The 17,974-nt window shown below is 45.5% G+C and overlaps 1 protein-coding gene and 1 pseudogene across 1 annotated transcript in view; one reads left to right on the plus strand and one right to left on the minus strand.

Moving 5' to 3' along the window:
* SHISA6 (shisa family member 6) overlaps nt 1-17,974 on the minus strand; it is a gene marked incomplete at its 5' end in the record, with an annotated part of 359,526 nt that overhangs the window by 238,688 nt on the left and 102,864 nt on the right. The gene's annotated exons all lie outside the window — the stretch shown is intronic.
* On the plus strand, nt 10,455-11,272 carry LOC105756250 (60S ribosomal protein L5 pseudogene; annotated as a pseudogene).

Below are 17,974 nucleotides of genomic sequence, written 5' to 3' on the forward strand. Positions count from 1 at the left end.
TCAGGAGGGATCAGTCCCTGGAGAAGGACATCATACTTGGTAAAGTAGAGGATAAGCAAAAAAGAGGAAGACCCTCAATGAGATGGACTGACAGTGGCTACAACAATTGGCTCAAGCATAACAACGATTGTGAGGATGGTGAAGGACCAGGCAGTGTTTCGTTCTGTAGTACATAGGGTCACTATGAGTCAGAACCGACTCGACAACACCTAACAACAACTTTTAAAATGGTAGAGGAACAACACATGGGAAGGCAAAACACAAGTACCCAGTTTCATTACTTAATTAGCTTGACAAAATTAGAACAGTAATTAGCTTTTAACCAGTTATTCCTTTGTTTTTCCCCTGGGTAATCTAGGGCCCTCCAGTAATACCAATTATTGAACTTCTCTGACTTTTCTGGCAAGTCCTTACCTTACTTTTACCCAAGCTTCAGTTAGGATGTCTTTCTCTACTCTGTTTACTCTCAAAGGTCTTTGAGCCTAGGTCCCAGGCCCACACCACAAGGTCAGAGCTGCCTTCTTTTGATTGCCACCAAATGCCAAAAGGATAATTCTCTCTGTTCCCACTGGCTGAAATCTTTTGGCCTAGCCTCACTTACACCTGAACTCTTAATCATTGCAGATATTCCCTGCTGTAAAATAGGAGGAGAGTTGTTGCAGCAAATCTTTCTAGATGTGGCATGTGGCATGTGGCACTGTTTATGCATTTTGTCTTATGTCACGGTGAGTAGAATATCCCTAAGGTATGCTGTTTAAACATCTAGAGTACTGCTAACTTTCAGTTATCCCTTTTTAAAACTTTTAAAAAATTATTATACACACAAATGAAACATGTTTCTTGTAGAAAAATTAGAAAACACAGACCACAGAAAGGGAGGGTGAATCACAATTCTATCATTTTGAAAGAACCACAGTAAATATTTGGAGATTATTCCAGACCTTTTCATTCATATTTAAATAATGACAGTGACAACAGTTTGATCACGGTGTGCATACTGATTGTTAATTTGCTTATTTCATTCAGTATTTGATGAACAGATCTTCATGTCAACAAACACCCATCGACAAACATCATATTTAATGGCTTTGTGGTTTTCTACAGTATGGATGTACAACCCACATTTTTTTTCCCTCAATAAATCCTCTTTGGTTGGACACGTAGATCATTCCTAGCTTTTCAATATTTTAAACAACACTGTAAGTAATATTCTTATAGATGGATGTTTGCAGTTTTATTAACACCATTCAATAAATCCAATAATCCACTATTGGTGGACATTTAGGTTATTCCAAGCTTTACAATAATTTAAACATTTTTTTATGTTTCCTTAAAATTTTATGTACATTAATCAGTAGTAACTTATGAGAGAACAAGATTAGCATAGTCAGCTGAAAGTGTCATTTCCAGCCACAACTCACTGGATGTCCAATGGAAAGACTTATCATCTGCCAGCCAACTTTTGGCCAAAAGCCTTTTGATATTAAGGGAACTTGTTTAGTAAGACGAGGCTCTAGGACCCAGATTCTAAGTTGCTTTTCCACTGCTCGTTGGTGAGCAATTGGTCTCTGACCCATCATTTTGGGGCCAGAAGCAAACTCAAATTGTAATGTGGCTAGAGGGAGAGGGGAAGGTGGTGGTCCCAACACCTTCACAGCAGATGCATGCCAAGCCCTCATCTAGTCCATGCACAGCTACTGAACAAGATTTGTCTTTGTACTCTACTCACTGCTAAAGTACTTACCCAAATTAGATGCCAAGTCCAATAGATTCTCCCTGAACGGTGGATCTTTTTCTACATGGCTCCGACCTACATTCTGGTGCCGAGCCTCAACAGTTTCTTCTTGGGCCATTCTCATGGTCCTGATGGACACTTTCAGTCACTCCCCTTCTAGTCCACCGTGCCCACTCCAGTAACAAGACTTCCTAAAGCTCACAGCTGGCTACTCCCATGATCAAACAACAGCACTGGTGATAAGTCAGAGCATTTTGTGTAGTGGGCAATGTTGAATTCATGAATGAATAAATAAACATTTAGCCAAAGCCCCTTGCCCTCTAGGAACTCACAGTCTGATAAGGAAGACAGGCAAACAAACAGCAGGGCAGCCATGTGACACAGATTTTCACCCTGGGGGCAGGTATGAAAGTACTGAGAAAGATTCCAGAGGTGCCTCACCGTGTCTGGCCAGGAGAAGTCATCCCAGAGCAGGTAACCCCTGAGCTGGCTCTCACAAGAAAAGGACAGAGGACAGAGGCAGTCCCTGTCCCAGTCTCATTGTATCTAGATGGAGAAGCCACACTTCCCAGGAAGAACTTGGGCTCCCTGTAGCTGACACAGCACACCACACCCCTTGGCCCACTGGGATGGGCAGTTCTCTGCAAATTGCCAGCCACCCACAACAAGGACAACCAGGTTTTGCCCCAAGCAGCAGAAGGCTGTTCCATCCAGTGCACGCGCGTTCAAAGGAACAAATGTACCAGAGCAACCACCCAGCTTCCCATCTTCCAGGGGGCAATTCAAAGGCACACTCAGCATGGGACGGCAGACGGTCCCAGTGGGACTACACTCCAGCTGCCCGCAGCCACAACCACTCATTCGCCCTTCCCGGGGGTGGCTTTTCCTCTCACCCAGGCCACCTTTCCCTGCTCCCTCACTTTTGCTTCCTGGATTCTCCCCCATTAAACTACCTGGGGCCAAGTTCTTATTCAGACTCTGCTTTTGGGAAAACCTAAACTAAGACAGCCTCTAAAACTCTCTGATCCTTGGGCCTAGGGAAGATTTGGGGGCAAAGGTGGTTTGGTGGTAGAATCTTTGCCTTCCACGCGTGAGACCCGGGTTTGATTCCCTGTCAGTGTATGACATGCACAGCCACCACCCGTCTGTCAGTGGAGGCTTGAGTGTTGCTGTGATGCTGAACAGGTTTCAGTAGAACTTCCAGCCTGAGACAGACAAGAAGAAAAGCCTGTGATGTACTTCTGAAAAGCAGCTAATGAAAACTCTGTGGATCACAATGGTCTGATTCGAAACCAATCATGGGGATGGTGCAGGACCGGGCAGTGTTTCCTTCCGTTGTGCATGAGTTGGGGGCTGCCTCAATGGCAGCTGTCATGGATTGAACTGTCCCCCAAAAATATGTGTCAACTTGGCTAGCTAGGCCATGATTCCCGGTATTGTGTGGTTGTCCTCCATTTTGTGATCTGATTATCCTCCATTTTGTGATGTGTTATAAATCCTAGCCTCTATGCCTGTGGTTATGGTCCCATTTGGGAGGGAGCTGTTCATTATGTTAATGAGGTAGGATTAGGTCATGTTAATGAGGATTAGGGTGGGATGCAACACCCTTGCTCAGGTCATAGCCCTGGTCCAATGTAAGGGGAATTTCCCTGGGGTGTGGCCTGCATCACCTTTCATCTTACAGAGATAAAAGGAGAGAGAAGCAAGCAGAGGAAAGGGACCTGACTACAACCAAGCAAGGAGAGAAGGAGCGGAGCACATCTTTTGGACCTGAGATCTTGTGCTGAGAACCTCCTAGACCCAGGGGAAGACTGATGCCAAGACACATGGAGATGTCCAAGCACCTCCAGGCCCCTACTTGTTAAAAGAGACAAGGGCCTTCCCCTAGAGCCAACAGAGATAGAAAGCCTTCCCCTAGAGCCGGTGCCCTGGTTTCAGACTTCTAGCCTCCTAAACTGTGAGAGAATAAATTTCTGTTTGTTAAAGCCATCTACTTGTGGTATTTCTGTTACAGCAGCACTAGATAACTAAGACAGCAACCAACAACAACAACCACAAGGGAAGATTTGGGGCTCAATCTCAGGTGGAGGGGGCCAAAAAGGAATAAGAAAATGCGTCCATTTGGGGTTGACTCCAGCTCCTCCTTGTGTGATTTTACGCTACACTCATCTCACCTCACACAGACTCGCTTCCTTGAACTTGAGGAATCCTAGTACATTCTGACCACCTCTGTGCTGCCTGCCCTGGAGGAAGTTTCCAGATACTGCAGCTGCTCCCACATAGGTCTGCTTGATGACTTTCTGGAAGAAATCAGAGGTGACACGAGCCCTGTGCAGTATCATAATGTGCCAGCTCTGAGTCCCGGTGCCCTGGGCGACTGGGGAAGGACAGGACAGATGGCAGCTGTCAGGCCCTTTAATTGCCCCATGCTCCTCAGAGATGGTCAGGAAAGGCCTGTGCTCATGGCTTGCTCTCCGTCTCATTACTGACAGAGTGGAGGGCATAAGGAGGCTTCGGGACTTCTCCCCTTGTCCCCTCCTCTTCAGCCCCAGGTCTCAAGCCCCAGGTCTCTGAAGTGGAGAAGCTCCATCATGGGCTGGGGGATTGTGGAAGGCCTGGAGCAGCAGGTGAGAAGCTGAAGGAGGCAGCCCAATGAGCCCGATATTGAGGTCTCTGGGAAGGGTCTGCTCTGGGCCACACTGGTTCTTTGCACGATGGGCACCTACATGCCTGAACCCCCCAGCGTGTCCACCCTCTCCTCTCCCTTTCCCCTTCAATGGCTTTCTTCCTCTCCCTTAATTCCCCTGTGCCCCTCCCCTGAAGCCCCTGGGTGGTGCAAAGGGTTAATGTGCTTGACTGCTAACCAAAAGTTTGGAGGTTTGAGTCCACCCAGAGGCACCTCAGAAGAAAGTCCTGGCAATCTACTTCGGAAAAATCAGCCAGTGAAAACCCTATGGAGCACAGTTCTACTCTGACACACATGGGGCTGCCATGAGTCGGAATTGACTCAACAGCAACTGGTACTGGCACCCTCCCATCCCCTCTACCAACATGAAGGTTATTTAGGCTAAAGGGTGTTTGTTAAGAACCAGAGCCTTAACATAAAGGGACTATGGAGTTAGGGGACATTTCCTAGCACTCTACAGTTTAATGAGGTGCCATTCACATACCTCATTTGAATTGCAGGGATGTGGAGCTGGCACATTGTGATACGGCAAGCTGCTCCTGTCGCCCTTGTTTTCTTCCAGAAAGTCATTAGTAAATTGTTGTTAGTTGTCACACTACCAAGTAATAAATACTACTGTGACTCTCATATAACACTTGAAGAAAAGGAAGCTCAGAGAGGTTCCATGATATACCCAAAGCCACCCAGCCTGGTAGCACCAGAAAAATAAGTCAAGTGCACGGCTCTTTCCCTCTATGCTCACTGGAGCCTCAGGCTCCTGATAGTATGCGGGGAAGACTTGATCTTCCTTGAAGGGGAAGCTCCCTGAGACTTGAGGTCTCTGCCCCAAGGACCTTTTCTAAGGAGCTGGCTTGAGAAAGAAAGCAGAATAAAATTATCCATGCTGTGCCTTTGGAGGTTGTGGACCCTAACCAGATTCCCTATGGGGCTCGGGCTCCCCTCACTATGCAGTGACACATGTCCTCACAGCCAAGCAATGGAGAAGGAACATCTAGTTCATTTATTCACTTGCTCACGTATTCACTCGGCATCCATTCACCAGTGTCACTATGGGGCTGGCACTTGGTGAGGCCATGGAATAGAATCCAGAGGGAGCAGCAAGCATCTCAACAGAGAACTGCAATACAGATGAGTGTCCTAACAGGGCCCGAGGCAAGGGCCAACCAGCCAGGCAAGGGGAGAACAGGTCACAGAGCTGAGGGAGAAGGCAGCCCTTGACCTGGGTCCCCAAGCTACAAAACCCCTCATTGGTTCTCAGAAGCCGAGGGGCCCTGCAGCCGAAGAGATGGTCTTGAAGTGCTGAACTCCCACTGAATGTTTAAAGGTCCTTTTGTTATTATTGTTAGTTGCTATGTAGTCAGCTCCGAATCATGGTGGCCCCATGTACAACAGAACAAAATGGTGCCTTCATGATGGTTGGTATACTCGAGTCCATTGTTGCAACCACTGTGTATTTTGAGTGCCTTCCAACCTAGGGGGTCATCTTCCAACACAATACCAGACAATATTCTGTTGGGATCCATAGAGTTTTCATTGGCTAATTTTTGGAAGCAGATTGCCAGCCCTTTCTTCCTAGTCTTAGTCTGGAAGCTCCATGGAAACCTGTCCACCGAGGGTGACCCTGCTGGAATTTGAAATACCAGTGGCATAGCTTTCAGCATCCCAGCAACATGCAAGACCCCACAGTTGACAAACTGGCAGATGGGTGGTGGTTAAAGATCCCCGAGCCCACCATTCCAAGGGCAGTATTCCATCAGCACCTGCTCAGAGCACTGGGGGCTGAAATGGTGTGTTTTGATCTGACAGCTGGACTTCTAAGGAGGCTTCTTGGCGCTCATGGCAGCGTGATAGTGCTCATGGTGCCTCCTAGTGCTGACGGCACTGTGCAGCCCCCTCCCTCCTCTGCACACACATCCCAGACCTAAAGGGAAGCCAGTCTGGGCCAGGACTCCAGCTTGGCTCTAGCATCAAACCTAAACTTAGAATTGCATGTCTAGTGGTCTTCTGGGGGGCAGATCTGGACAAGCTGGATTGTAGCTACCAGTCTCTCTTGTTGGGGGGCCCTGCTCCTCACATGGGCAGGTTCAGGGGAGATGGCCACTTGGTGAGTCTGATGCAGACAGTGATCTGCAGGTCCAGGGCTGGTTCTCACACACTCTCCAATCTCTCCAACACTTCAGTTCTCATGATGCCCTTGCCGTGTGGACAGAGTCCACCATCCTGCCACACTGAATATCACTGGGTGCAGGTTAAATATTCCTTATACTGCAGGACCAGTCCCCAGTCCTCAAGCAACACCATGAGGGAGCCGTCAGCGGTGTGTCCCCATCACGATGGAGACATGACAGGTTCGCACAGTTCTCAACTGCTACGAAGGCCTCTTTTAGTGCCATTTCACCACAGAGACAACTCCCAGGCACTGCGTCCTGCACGGACAATCGCCTTGGTCTTCTCAGCTGCCGTCACAAAAACACCACAAACTGGGTGGCCTGTAAGAAGAGAGATGTTTTGCCTCACAGCTCTGAAGGCTGGAAGTCCACCGTCAGCGTGTCGGCCATGTTGACTCCTTCTGAGGGCTCTGAGGGAGATCTGCTCCAAGCCTCTCTCCTAGTTTCTCACAACAATCCTTGCCATTCCTTGGCTCGCTGCTGCATCTGCCTCTGTCGTCACGTGTGTCCTTCCTCTGTCTCTCTGTCTCTTCTCTCTTATAAGGACAGCACTCAGATTGGATTTGGTTCTATTCTATTCCTACACAATCTCATGAAAACTTAACTGACAGCATCTTCAAAGACCACATTTCCAAACAAGGTCACCTTCAGAAGCATAAAAAAAACAACAACAAAAAAAAAACCCTTGGTCATGGAGTCGATTCCAACTCATAGAAATCCTACAGGACAGAGTAGAACGGCCCCCATAGGGTTTCCAAGGAGTGGCTGGTGGATCTGAACTGCCGACATTTCGGTTAGTAGCCAAGCTCTTAACCACGAAGCCACCAGGGCTCCCTTCACAGATATAGGGGTTAGGAAGTCAATATATCTTTCTGGGGGACACATAACAACAATATAGATTTCAATCACCATCTTAGAGGCAATGACACCAAACATTCCCGCAAGCTTTAGAGCCAGGGACTGGACCACCTTCAAGGACAGTATACAGGATGGGTCACTCAGCTGAATCCCTCCACTAATTTATCTGATTTTTCTAACGTAATGAGAGGACATTAACAACTAATCTGATAATGCTGAGGCATCACAACGCCCTGTATTGATATATGACATCCACTTTAGCTGAAGCCCGTCTAAACCCAGAGGGAGGTCAGTACTGGCTCAGTGGTAGAATTCTCACCTTCCCTGCAGGAGACCCAGCTTTAACTCCCAGCCAATGCACCTAATGCGCAGCCTCCACCCATCTGCCAGTGGAGACTTGTGTGTTGCTATGATACTTAACAGGTTTCAGTGGAGCTTCCAGACTAAGACAGACTAGGAAGAAAGGCCTGAGGATCTACTTCTGAAAATCAGCCACTGAAAACCCTATGGATCACAAGGGTCCGATCCCAACCTATCATGGGGATGGCACAGGACTGGGTAGTATTTTGTTTCATTGTGCATGGGGTCACCATGAGTCGGGCTGACAAGACAGCAGGTAATATAATCAATAAACCCGGAGAAGGTATCTCCTAACTGGTTTTCCACGTGGCCTAGTCTGCATGAAAGGGGAAACCACAAAAGGCAACAGAAAGCAAATCAGAGCTGGAGACCAGGAGCCAGGCCTGAGGCTCCTTTCCTTCCATCAAACACAGCCCAAGTTAATCCCGCATCACGGCGGGGAGGGAAGAGGCTAGAGATGTGTTTATTTTATAATTAACAAAGAACAAGGGAGCCTTTTCAAGAGTTTTGGGGGTCCACGGACTCTGGCCAAGCTGTGATTACAGAGCATGTTTATTCCTAAGTGCCCCAACAAAGGCTTCACCATTTTACCCAGAGGGAGGGACAAGAAGCAAGTTGTCCCCAGTCTCTACTCCCCAGAGTAGCAGAGAGCTAGTGTGAACTTACAGAAAGCCTGCAGATGACTCATCCAGCTGGGGGAAGGTAAACACATTATTGTCTTTCAGTTTTTTTCAACCCTGGTGCGTCTGTCTGTTTGCACCAATGAAATGGGTAACGTTTTAACTAGGATGCTCACTCGCCTTCACTTTTCAGGAGAGGGGGGAGGATTGGGGTGTTTGGATAATTAAATCTATAACTCCTGCAGTTGTAAGTGTGTGCAACTAATCAAGAAGTGTGTGTGTCAGAGAGGAAAGCGGGGAAGTTGGAAAAGGGAGGGGAGTGGGGAAAGAGGGAGGGAAGGAAAGGGGGGAGGGGGAGACAGAGTAAGATGAAGGAGAACAGAGGGATAAAGGGAAGAAAGGAAGTGACTGAGGTCTGCCTGGCAGTGTGTGTGTCTGTGAATGAAAGAGACACAGAGAGGAAGAAGCAGCAACTGAAGGCTTCTGTTTGTATGCAGAGCTGGAGGGTCACAGGGAGGAGGCAGAGAGATGACAACAAGACTGGAGGTTTGTGTGTGTGAGAAACAGCTGGATGGAGAGAAAGACGGAAATAAGGAAGTGACCAAAAGGCTGTGTGTGCGCATGTGTGTGAGAGAGAATGAACTGTGCAAACATGAGCACATCTAACAGAGAAAAAGAGACAGGAAGAAAAGAAATAAAGCAAGCTTATGTTTGCAGGAGGAGTCCCTGGGTGGTACCAACGGTTAACACACTCAGCTGCTAACTGAAGGTTGGAGTTCGAGTCCGCCCAGTGGCACCTTGGAAGAAAGGCCTGGCAACCCATTTCAAAAATATCAGCCATTGAAAACCCTGCGGAGTGCAGTACTACTCTGACACACATGGGGTCGCCATGAGATGGAGTGGATGGGTGCAGGAGAAAGTGCGGAGCCCACTGTGTTTAAGTGTAAGTGTCTGCTCTGATTAATGCATTTGGTTTAATGCATGCCAGCTTTTCTATTTCAGCTGTAGATTGTTTGTTTTCTTTTAAGAAATAATACACAGGCATTAAAAATAGGAAGATACAGAAAACTGAAAAGAGAAAGAAATCACCCATACATCTACCTCCCAAGAACAAAAGAAGCAGGTTTTTCATTTTTTAAGCATAGTTGTAAATCCTGTTTAACTGGCCTCCTGAATTCCGTGGTGAAATTTACATGAGATAACTTACATTAAGCATTTAGCAAAAGGTCTGACTGAGAGTAAGCCTGGCATAACTGTTAGTTGTTGCTGTGGGCTGGTTTCTGTTGTCTTTTTTGGCCTGTACTTTTCTGAGGAAGAAGATTTTCCAAAGGAATTCCTTATGTTCAATTACAGGGTCAGCCAAATAAAGAAGGATAATAATGAATTATAAAATTACTTCTTCTTAAACTTCATCCAAGGGCATTGGTGATTTGGTGGTATAATTCTCACCTTCCACACGGGGTGCTGTTGTTGGGGGTCGTTGGGTTCACTCCGACTCATAGCAACCCTATAGGACAGAGTAGAACTGCCCCATAAGGTTTCCTAGGCGGAAACCTTTACAGGAGCAGATTGACAGGTCTTTTTTCCCGAGGAGTAGCTGGTGGTTTCAAACCGCCAACCTTTCAGTTAGCAGCTTAGCGCTTAACTGTTGTGTCACCCAGGCTCCTTCCACACAAGATACCTGGGTTCGATTCCCGGCCAACACACCCCATGTGCAGCCACCACCCACCTGTCAGTGGAGGCTTGCATGTTGCTATGATGCTGAACAAGTTTCAGCGGAGCTTCCAGACTAAGACAGACTAGGGAGAAAAGCCTGGCAATCTACTTTAGAAAATAAGCCATCAAAAACCCTATGGAGCTTCTCCCCCCGTAGAGCTTCTGGGCCTGTAGGTCTGTGGCGAGCCACGGACTCCAGTCCCTGTTCCGCAGGATAGGGTTTGTTAAAGTTGTCAAGAACAAGGCCTACTTCAAGAGATACCAAGTGAAATCTGGAAGACAACGAGAGGGTAAAACTGATTATTATGCTCGGAAATGCCCGGTAATCCAGGATAAAAATAAGTACAACACACTCAAATACAGGATGATAGTTCATGTAACCAACAGAGATATCATTTGCCAGATTGCTTACACCCGTATAGAAAGGGATATGATAGTCTGTGCAGCATATGCTCACGAACTCCCAAAGTATGGTATAAAAGTTGCCCTGACAAATTATGCTGCGGCATACTATACTGGCCTGCTGCTGGCCCGCAGGCTGCTCAACAGGTGTGGCATGGACAAGATCTATGAAGGCCAAGTGGAGGTAACCAGAGATGAATACAATGTGCAAAGCATTGATGGTCAGCCTGGTGCCTTCACCTGCTATTTGGGTGCAGGCCTTGCCAGAACTACCACTGGGAATAAAGTTCTTGGGGCTCTGAAGGGAGTTGTGGATGGAGGCTTGCCCATCCCTCACAATACCAAACGATTCCCTGGTTATGATTCAGAAAGCAAGGAATTCAACGCAGGAGTACACCAGAAACACATCATAGGTCAGAACATTGCAGCATATATATGTTACCTAATGGAAGAAGATGGAGATGCTTACAAGAAACAATTCTCTAAATACCTAAAGAACAACGTAATGCCAGACACGATGGAGGTGATGTGTAAGAAAGCACATGCTGCTACACGAGAGAATCCAGTTTATGAGAAGAAGCCTAAGAAAGATGTTAAAAAGAAGAGGTGGAATCGTCTCAAAATGCCTCTTGCCCAGAAGAAAGATCGGGTAGCTCGGAAGAAGGCAGGCTTCCTCAGAGCTCAGGAGTGGGCTGCTGAGAGCCAAACAAACCACAACTTTCTATGAAGATTTTTCAGATAAGGACAATAAACTTATTGACCAAGCAGCTAAAAACAAAAAAAAACCCTATGGATCACAACAGTCCAGGCTGTCACCGATCATGGGGATGGCGCAGGACCAGGCAGCATTGCGTTCTGCTGTGCGTGGCGTCAGCAAGAGTCAGGGGCCAACTTGGTGGCAGCTAACAACATAGCAACAAGCTTCATCCAGATACCACTGGGACAGAAAACCCCAAGTCTGCACATTCCCACAGATCTGTGGTGTAGCAAGTCCAGCTGAGGTGAGGTTACTGAGCAGATGTTGCTCCTTGGGACGCCAGGATGAGTGGGTGTCATCCTCATCCCAAGGACAGACAGCCTGTTCTTGTAAGGAAAACATCCGCTCATGTTCCTAACTTTAGTTACCTCTTGGCTGGCTAGAACTTCAAATGTACTATTTTCTGAAACCCTACTTATCCAAGAATGACTTCATGATGTCTCTGTACATGAAAGATGCTTTGTCGCCATATAGCTCCTGGGTCACAGCCTCAAAGCAGGGGGCATTTCTCCTGTGTCCTCTGGCCCTTGACATTGACCAGAAAACCAAGGCCAGCCTGAACTTTATTTGAATTACATAATAATTTCTAAAAATATCTTAAACAACTGAATGCTTACTGATTTTTAAAAAATTCTTATACCGGTAGCCCTCCATTTACGACGTACTCCAATTACAACGAGCCGCACTTATGACCTGTCTTTGTTTTTTACATGTTATCTTTAGTAATATGTACTACATACCACATTGCAGCATGTAATTTGCTGATGCTATCATTCTCAGATGTTCACTAGCAGATATTTATATGTAATGTTTCCAACCCCTAAAGACAAATAAAGATCAGATTTATAAAGCTACTGAAAATAAAAGGCAATAATAATGAAAACTTAAAAAAAGGAGAGGTATTCAGCTTATGTCAGAACCGACTGAGAATGGAGTCACTGGAACAGAATCCTACTGCTGACAGTTGTAAGTCGGGGACTAGCTATCCTCCAATAATCAGGCAAGGTACTCTGGATACGGGTCTTTTTCCCTTTATTTTTGCTTGCAGTGAAGTGCACCCTCTGAACCTGAACCCCAGGTAAGCTCAGGGAAAGCCATGTGTTTCTATCTTTATTATTTCCCAAAAACAGCTGTGAATTTTCCTTAGGAAGGTGTCTAATTTCAGCCTCCCCGTCTTTTTCATGTCTATAATCCTTCCTGTGCTCATCTCTGTCTTTCCCTTTGTCCTTCTATCTCTCTCTCAGGCTCTGTCTCTAGCATTGCCCTCAGAATTTGGAGGACGACTCTCAATTTCCCATCCTCTTGACTGACTACATTTTTCCAGACATCAGTTCTACTCTTATCTTCCTCAACTTCTGCGTCCCTTCCTTTAGGAAACCACTTCAGCCTCTTTGCACAGCAATTCTGCTGAGCCAGGTGGTTCAGGTGGGGTTGGCTCCACCTCCCCCAAGCCCTACCTTGACAGCCAAGTGACTCTTCTGGCCAATCAGAATACCCTATTGACCTGAACCGGGCTTAGCTATGCGCCAGTCCAAGACAGGTCAACCAGGAATCCGGAAACATTGGCTGCAATATCAGGAGGGGTTTCGTTTTCCTCTGGGACATTAAACTGTAAGGATTATGCAAGTAGAGAGTTGCTGGGGGTTCTAATGCCCTCATATGGCAACAGCCTTACCGAAAATCAAGGAAAGGCAGAGAGACAGGCAGAAAAAAAGAGAGAGAGGGAGACCAACCTGAAAACACCACTGGAGCACCCTGACCCACGTGTAGCTGAGCACAGTCCACACGATGAGAGCTGATGCTTCACCTACTCTGAGTTGGTTTTCTCTACCCTACAACTGGTAAGAGTCCAGACCAGGACAACAGCTCTGCTGGACTCCCGTTCCACTGACTGTTCCCTCACATCCCCTTAATGAAGACAGTATTCAAAAAGCTGTAATGCCAGCACGTTTGTTCCCAAGGTCCTTCTTAACTCTCCCCCTGCCAAAAACATTTTACCTAGGAGGGGGTTATACCTCCCAAGGTGCACCATGCCATCACCCACCTCCTTGCACCTCTTCCTATTTTCTGTAGTTTTCAGAAAAGGGTCAGGGAAACCTAAAACGTATCCTCTGGGGAAAGGATGGATGCCGTGTTCATGGTGGTTGTGGGAAACTATGATTTCTCAATTAAAGGACAGTCACAGAGATGAGAGTGTATAGTATTCCTACATATGTTAGTATCACAGATTTGATGCTAATTTACTTTTTTTAATCTAGTTCCTCTGTAGTTAGTAGAAATTCTTCCAAGATTCCGAGAGTAGGCTGACTCACAGTGTCAGCATTCAGTAGTTGGTGAGTGGCTGTCCTTTTCTGTGTCCTCAGAGGTAATGTGATGGCAAGATGGAAGAGGCTGCACGAGGGGCTGGTAACCAGATAGCTTTTAAAGTCGGAAGTCCTGCCATCTTTTCCTTCTTCCTTCTTTGAATACAGACAATTTTAAACACATGCTGACAATAGTAACTTAGGGAACTAAGAAAAGCAAATGTGTCTGTGAAACGTACATGAACATTCATGACATCATTGTTTTGATTTATCATTATTTACCGTTATTATTGCTATTATTATTAGCAGCAGCACATTTTAGCACTATAGCCCCCACGTCCCCTGTTCTGTCTTTCCAGGAATTCACCCCCAAATGGCCTAGGAGTGCACTCCCCAATCTCATTCAAGTCTTCATTAAAAATATCACTTCCTCAGAAGTGACTCCATCCAGTGAGTATCCCTTCTCCACCTCTCTCCATTATCCCTTGGCTTTATCTTAGCCGTTCCCTCTACTTATCTCCCTTGGACCTATTATACATCATAAGATTGTATAATATATCCTGATAAATGGAGAAAAGTTTAAGTTGTCAAAGATTTCATTCTGCTTGGATCAACAATCAATGCCCATGGAAATAGCAGTCAAGAAATCCAATAAGATATTGCATTGGGCAAATCTGCTGCAGAAGACCTCTTTAAAGTTTAAAAAGCAAAGATGTCACTTTGATGACTAAGGTACATCTGACCCAAGCCATGGTCTTTCAGATGCCTCATATGCATGAGAAAGCTGGACAATGAAAAAGGAAGACAGAAGAAGAACTCATGCATTTGAATTGTGGTATTGGCAAAAGATACTGAATATACCATGTTGTTGTTGTTGTTGTTGTCAGGTGCCATCGAGTTGGTTCTGACTCACAGCGACCCTATGTACAACAGAACGAAACACTGTCCAGCCCTGCGCCATCTTCACAATCTTTGTTATGCTTGAGTCTATTGTTGCAGCCACTGTCAATCCATCTCGCTGAGGGTCTTCCTCTTTTTCACTGACCCTCTACTTTACCAAGCATGATGTCTTTCCTTCTCCAGGGACTGATCCCTCCTGATAACATGTCCAAAGTATGTGAGATGTAGGCTTGACATCCTTGCTTCTAAGCAGCATTCTGTTGTACTTCTTCCAAGACAGATTTGTTGATTCTTTTGACAGTCCATGGTATATTCAATAGTCTTCGTCAACATCATTAATTCAAAGGCGTCAATTCTTTTTTGGTCTTCCTTATTCATTGTCCGGAAACCCTGGCGGTGTAGTGGTTAAGAGCCATGGCTGCTAACCAGAAGGTCGGCAGTTTGAATCCACCAGGTGCTCCTTGGAAACTCTATGGGGCAGTTCAGTCGCTATGAGTCGGAACTGTCTCGATGACAATGGGTTTTTTTTGGTTTAGTTATTGTCTAGCTTTTGCATGCATATAAGGTGACTGAAAACACCATAGCTTGGGTCAGCCGCACTCTGGTCTTCAAGGTGACATCTTTGCTTTTCAACACTTTAAAGAGGTCTTTTGCAGCAGGCTTGGACTGCCAGAAGAACGAACAAATCAGTCTTAGGAGAAATACAATCAGAATGCTCTTTAGAAATGAGGATGACAAGACTTCATCTTGCTTAATTTGGACACATCATCAGGAAAGACCAAACGATAGAAAAATACATCATGTTTGGTAAAGTAGAGAGTCAGCAAACTGAGGGAAATCCTCAATGAGATGGGTTGACACAACAGCTTAACAGTGGGCTCAGACACATCAAAGGTCATGGAGATGGCTCAGGTGGAGGCAATGTTCCCTTCTGTTATCCAAAAGGTCTCCATGAGTCAGAGCCTACTTGACAGCCACTAACAACAACAACCATTTATAGTATATAACATAATAAATATTTATTTGTGTATTGGCGACTCTCCCCTTCTAGAATATACTATATACAAACATTTGCCATTTCAACATTTTTTTACATGTGCAATTCAGTGACATTAATTACTTTCATGATGTTATGCAACCATGTCTTAAGCTGGGTTCTCTAGAGAAGCAAAACCAGGGAAGCATTATTATGGATTGAATTGTGTCCCTCCCCAAAATGTGTGTCAACTTGGCTAGGCCATGATTCCCAGTATTGTGTGATTGTCCACGGTTTTGTGATCTGATGTGATTTTCCTGTGTGTTGTAAATCTTACCTCTATGATGTTAATGAGGCAGGATTATAGGCAGTTATGTTAATGAGTCAGGACTCAATCTACAAGATTAGGTTATGTCTGAAGTCAATCTCTTTTGAGATACAAAAGAGAGAATCCAGCAGAGATGGGGGGATCTCACACCACCAAGAAAGTAGTGCCAGGAGCAGAGCTTGTCCTGTAGACCCGGGGTCTCTGGGCTGAGAAGCTCTTAGACCAGGGGAAGATTGATGACAGTGACCTTCCTCCAGGGTTGACAGAGAGAGAAAGCCTTCTCCTGGAGCTGGCGTTCTGAATTTGGACTTCTAGCCTCCTAGACTATGAGAGAATAAATTTCTGTTTGTTAAAGCCATCCACTTGTGGTATTTCTGTTATAGTGGCACTAGATAATTAAGACAAGCATATATGTATACATATGCATAAAGAGAGAGAGAGAAAGAAATTTATACAAAGGAAATGGCTCACACGGTTATAGCAAAAAGATGGAAACAACTGTGTGCCCATCAACAGATGAATGGATAAACAAATTATGGTACATATACACAATGGAATACTACACAATGATAAAGAATGATGATAAATTTGCCAAACATCTCACAACATGGATAAACCTGGAGGACATTATGCTGAGTGAAATAAGTCAGTCACAAAAGGACAAATATTGTATGAGACCACTATTATAAGAACTCAGAAAAAGGTTTACACACAGGAAAAAAAAAAAAATTCTTTGATGGTTACGAGGGTAGAAAGGGAGGGGAAGGGGAAATCACTAACCAGATAGTAACAAGTGTCAACTTTGGTGAAGGAAAAGACAACACACAATATAGGGGAAGTCAGCACAACTGGACCAAAGCAAAGGCTAGAAGTTTCCTAGGCACATCCAAACACTCTGAGGGACCGAATAGCTGGGGCTAGGGGGTGGGGACCACAGTCTCAGGGGACATCTAGCTCAATTAGCATAACATAGTTCATAAAGAAATGTTCTACATCCTACTTTAGTGAGTAGTGTCTGGGGTCTTAAAAGCCTTCGAGTAGCCATCTAAGATACATCTATTGGGCCTATCCTATCTGGAGCAAAGGAGAACGAAGAAAACCAAAGACACAAGGACAATATTAGCCTAAAGGACTAAAGGACCACATGAACCAGAAACTCTACCACCTGAGACCAGAAGAACTAGATGATGCTCTGCTACTACCACTAACGGCTCTGACGGGGATCACAACAGAGTCCCAGACAGAACCGGAAAAAAACATAGAACAGAAGTCAAATTCACGAAAAAAGACCAGACTTACTGATCTGACAGAGACTGGGGAACCCCCGAGACTACGGCCCCCAGACACTCTGCTAACTCAGAACTGAAACCATTTCTGAAGCCCACTTTCAGGTAAAGGTTAGACAGGCCCATAAAACAAAAAATAACACACATAAGGAACGTGCTTCTTAGTTCAATCAAATATACGAGAGCAAATGAGCAACTCCTGTCCAAAAGCAAGAGGAGAAGGCAGGAAGGGACAAGAGCTGGAGGAAAGGAACCGCGGGTGGAAAGGGGGAGCGTGCTGTCACATTGTGGGGACTGCAACCAATGTCACAAAACAATACGTGTATCAATTTTTGAATGAGAAATTAACTTGAGCTGTAAATTTCCACCTGAAGCACAGTAAAATTAAAATAAATACATGAGTTGCTATAGTTTTTTATTTATTAAAATGTGTGTGTGTTTGTGTGTGCGTGCAGTGCTTGCAGAATAAATCTAAATAGAAGAGCTTCAACTTTTAAAGTGTCTTTTGTCACTAGTTTATATTTATTTATTTCAGTGGTCCTGGTTTTGTACTGGATTTACCTCTGCCACCGATAAGGGTGACTGAGTGGCTTCTCTCTCCTCCACTTAGAGTGCTGCTCTCTCTCTATGCAAGAGCACTGAGAAGTATTGTGACCTCACCTGCTCGTTTCTCCGATGGGGAAACTGCTTCTCAGCGAGATGCAATGACTTTCTCAAGGTCATTCAGCTGCTGAAACACTAACCGCAAAAACCAACAATGGCGTTCTTTCCCAACCACACTTACTCAGAACCCAGTCAGGGTGTTCAGATTACTGTGTCCTCAGGGTGTGCAGCCTAAGAATAAGCCTTTATTTATCCTGGATGAATTCTGAAGTGGGA

Source organism: Trichechus manatus, unplaced genomic scaffold (assembly GCF_000243295.1).
Source record: "Trichechus manatus latirostris isolate Lorelei unplaced genomic scaffold, TriManLat1.0 scaffold00040, whole genome shotgun sequence".
Taxonomy (NCBI): Eukaryota; Metazoa; Chordata; class Mammalia; order Sirenia; family Trichechidae; genus Trichechus; species Trichechus manatus.